The 4,664-nt window shown below is 33.3% G+C and overlaps 1 pseudogene; it reads left to right on the top strand.

Annotated features, from left to right (window-relative positions):
- The first annotated feature begins 1,013 nt into the window (after positions 1–1,013).
- Positions 1,014–1,951, top strand: LOC143655052 (olfactory receptor 4F3/4F16/4F29-like; annotated as a pseudogene).
- Positions 1,952–4,664: the final 2,713 nt, after the last annotated feature.

Raw genomic sequence — 4,664 nt, 5'->3', positions numbered from 1 at the left:
CATATTTTTGTTAAATTATATAAAACAAACCAAAAAACTCCATGTAAGCAAAAAAACTAACTCTGGGTTACCCACTTAGAATTTGGAGGACTTTTGTGGTGTAGGGGAGAGACAAGATATAAGGCTGGAGAAATAGAGACAAGATATGAGGCTGGAGAAATATGCATATTGAGTAATGAGAACTTTTGTTTGAATTTGTAGAGATCATTGAGAAAGTTTAAAGAGGACTGTCACTAACATGGTTACTCTCACAAGGACTGCCTGCCTTCTCTTCTTTCTTTGAACTTGTCAATTGCTTACTCTATTTTTCTTTTCTCCATTTTTTATGCATCTGTCTCTTCTCTCCTTTTTCCTCTAATTTTTTGACCTACCCTGTCCTTAATCAACTGTGAAATATATCATTCATTTTTTATATAAAACACGAAAAAAGATGGTAGTAAAAATATAAAGATTGTACCTTCAGGTGTACACATTCTGGCAGTCCTTGTGAGAGTAACCATGTTAGTGACAGTCCTCTTTAAACTTTCTCAATGATCTCTACAAATTCAAACAAAAGTTCTCATTACTCAATGAGATAGTTTTGATTTTTGTTTAAAGAAGAGTAATTCTCCTTCTACTACATCATCCTTTCATTTTCTTCAAGCTTGTGTGGTATTTCTTAACATAACGTGCTGCTCATCTTGAATGTATACTTTTTATATGAAAATACACATATTTTATTAATAAATGTTAATGGTTTTTAAAATGCACTAAAATGTAAAAATTATAATTTTCTTAGGTTTAAATGATCTGTTATCATGTTTTACTAGATTAATAATTCTCAAAAGTTTGGCCATTGTCTTTATGATGTTATATATATATATATATATATATATATATATATATATATATATACACACACACCAAATCATACTACTGATTCCATTCTGAAAATGTTGATTTTTATTTCAGATCTGTGGTGCATTCCTATAAAATTACTTTTCTTTGTTCCTTCCACAGATAACACAAATCCAATGAATGATGACAATTATTCTGAGGTTTCCGAATTTGTGTTCTTGGGACTTTATTCCTATAGACCAATGCAGCATTTACTCCTTGCCTTATCTACTATATTATATGTATCTATTGTCCTAGGAAAACTCCTTGTTGGGTTTCCAGTGACTTTAGATCCTCATTTACATACTCCCCATGTACTTCCTCTTAGTCATTCTCTCATTTATTGACTTGTGTTTTTCTACTTTAGCAGTTCTGAAGATGATTTCTAACTTGTACTCTGGGCAGAGAACCATATCATTCCAGGGGTGTGTCCTGCAGATATTTGTCCTTCATGTCCTGGGTGGATCTGAGATGGTGCTGCTCATATCCATGGCCTTGGACCATTATGTGGCCATCTGTAAGCCCCTTCATTACCTGGCCGTCATGATCCCAGAGATGTGCATTTTGCTTCTATCTGGTGCTTGGCTTATTTGCTTCATCCATTCCATGACACAATTAGCTTTTGTTGTCCACTTGCCTTTTTGTGTCCCAATGAGATAGACAGCTTTTACTGTGATCTTCCTTGGTTTATAAAATTTGCCTGCACAGACACCTATGCACTGAAGTTCATGGTCACTGCCAATAGTGGGTTCATTTCCATGGGCACCTTCTTCTTATTGATTATCTCCTATGTCTTCATCCTGCTCAGTGTATGGAAATGCTCTTCAGCGGTTTGTCTAAGGCTTTCTCTACTCTGTCAGCTCACATCCCCTAAGTGGTTTTGTTCTTTGGATCCTACATCTTTGTCTATGTGTGGTCATTTTCTACAGTGCCAGTAGGTAAGTTTCTTGCTATTTTGGACTTTATGATCACACCCATCCTGAGTCCTGCCATTTATACATTAAGGAACAAGGACACAAAGATGACAGTGAAGGGACTGAGTAGTCAACTCATGAGCTTGAAGAACATCTCCTAAGTAATTGATGAGAATACTTGTTACTTTGTGCGTGTCCCAACCACTTCAAGTAGGACAATCTATTAAATAATTATACAAAAATTGGAATTTACAGACATAATCAACGTCCTTGACCATGTTACTGAAATAAGTGTGGTAATAGTTGTAATTTGGGGAAGTCAACAATCTTATAATTTCATAGAGAGTGAATAATGATTGCTAAGTTTAGATAATTTAATTGCCCATTTCTGGAATATTTTAATGTACTTAGGAGTTTAAATTCTTAGAGAACATTTTATTTTTGTGGTTTTGATTTTCAAATATCATGGAATCCCTCACAATTTTAGAACTCCAGACCAAATTATTTCAGTCACAAAACAGAATTGGGGGCAGGCCACGGTGGCTCAGCAGGCAGAGTTCTCACCTGCCATGCCGGAGACCCGGTTCGTTTCTGGGTGCCTGCTCATGTGGAAAAAAAAAAGACAAAAACAATATTGTATGTTGATAGATTCCTCATTTTGTAGGTTAGAAAATTCTATCATAAAGAAAAGTAAATTAACTTTTGATTTTGACTTCAAGCCAATATATCTTCATGCTCCATGTTATTTTAGGTTTCATGTTCATTGCCTTATGGTGTACATTGGAACATTTTTGAATCAATAATTGCAAAAGAATAACTTTTGTTGGTTTAAATATTTTTTGTCAAATTTCAAAATTTTCCAATTTTCAAACTAGGTTGTTTAATATTAGCTTACACAAGTTTATCACATTAACATTCTAAAAACTTTTTGGCAGCTGCACTCAATTCCCCATAGTTGTTCATGCAAATAGATTAAATGTGTAGATTCTATATCTTTTGAATCTGATGTAAATATGGTGCCAGACGTCAGAAAACCTGTATTAAAATTAATTAATTTTAAAGTACTTTACTCAAATAAAAATTAGGTAAAGTTTATTTACAGAGAGTTCTGCAGAAAGGCTTAAATATCCAGAACTCTCACTAAAAATCCTTAAAATCTATTTATCAAAATATCAGGATAGTTTAGGTCTAGGGGCTTGTGCCTATGAAAAGCTAGGCTGTGAGAAAAGCTGTTACATGAAAAATTTAAGCCTCCACATTTTACTTTTCATGCTTCTGCTTTTTTTCTTTAGGAGTCACAGGGGATTTTGAAATTAAAATTACTCATCAAATCACAAAACTAAAACAAAAATGCAAGGAAAGGAACCACAGCATCTTTAAGAAACTCGAATTTTCTCTTTCCACTCTACTATCTAAAAGGTAGTTCTCTCAACACACAGTGGGTACAAAAATGGTGATTGTCTGAATGGTCTGCTTGTCCAATACCTGAGAAGGAATTCTGGTATTTTTCTGGTTTGGTGCTCATCAAAGTGCTATACCTGGTAAAATGCTGGTTCCTGTGGCCTAAATTTTATTTTACACATGATTTTTTTGTTGTTGAGGAAAATTTTAGTTTTCAGATTTGTCTTAACAGCATTAAAAAAGATTTACTAAATGGGTTCAAAAAGCAACTTATTCAACTTATAGGGTAACTATTCAACTTACCCTGTATGAACCATACTCCACAAGATATATTAAGTCCACTAACACCTACCTTGACACACACACAAAAAAACCTTTTTACTTTTTGCAAATCACACTGGTCCACAATCCCATGAATTAAAGCCATTTCCCTTTATACACATAGTTCAGACAGGTAAGCTACTAAATTATTAAAAGCAAATGCACAAATTAAAAAAATATATGAACAGTGGCCACTAATTTTATAAGGTTTTGGGGACATGAAAGAATATTCAATGAATTTTTTGGCAAATTAATGTGTGGGATCAATAGCTCTATTCTAACATTTAAAAAAAATGAGGTCAGAGATGAGAACATATTTTTTCCCTCCCCTGAATTATTTTCATTTTTATTTGCAGTATCAGCATAGTACAGTCTGATTCAGAATAGAAATTTAAAATTATATCAAAATAATCCACATTAGCATGCAATTTCACATCAAGGAACATCATGGAATTAATGACTTGTTTCTGAGGAGAAACAGACTGTGATTGAGCTTCAGAAGACACCATCATCTATTATAAGAGTCAAACCTTAGTTTGCACAAAATTATCTTAGCACCAAAATTAAATCAAATTTAAATTTGATTTATTTCACTGTTTAAATTATTTGGTTGACTTCCAACTTTCTTAAGTTATTAAAATAGCAGCGATGGGTGCTATTCCTTGTTCTGAAGTTGTTTACATTGTCTGCTAAGTAATTTACTTTCAAACATCATTTCAGCTAATCATAACTAAGTTACTGTGCATGCTGTTAAAAGGTATTTTACTATTTTCCATTAACAATGGTTTATGAAATGTTAAGTTGTCTTTTTGTCCTATAAATTGGCAGGCCTTGATTTTTTTTCCTCTAGAAAATCCTAAGACTGTGTGTCAACTTTCCATTTCTTGAACATTATAAATATTGTGGCTGTTTCTATAGAAATATCACTTACAAGCATGTGTCTTGAAAGTAACCTTTTGTATTTATGTGTTTATGTGGATTTTGTTTAAGAGAGCAGAAAAGTTCTGGAAGCTTTATTGTGTATAAGTGCACATGACTGGGCATCCTGCACTTGGATGGAGCATCCTGCTCTTGAAATGAATGTTTAAATGGAAGATACAGATTCCTGAACTCTACTTGCTGTTTATGTATCACATCTGTACTAAAGAGAGG

Source organism: Tamandua tetradactyla, chromosome 14 (assembly GCF_023851605.1).
Source record: "Tamandua tetradactyla isolate mTamTet1 chromosome 14, mTamTet1.pri, whole genome shotgun sequence".
Taxonomy (NCBI): domain Eukaryota; kingdom Metazoa; phylum Chordata; class Mammalia; order Pilosa; family Myrmecophagidae; genus Tamandua; species Tamandua tetradactyla.
The sequence above is the reverse complement of the archived record's forward strand: the minus strand, read 5'-3'. Positions and strand labels throughout refer to the sequence as shown.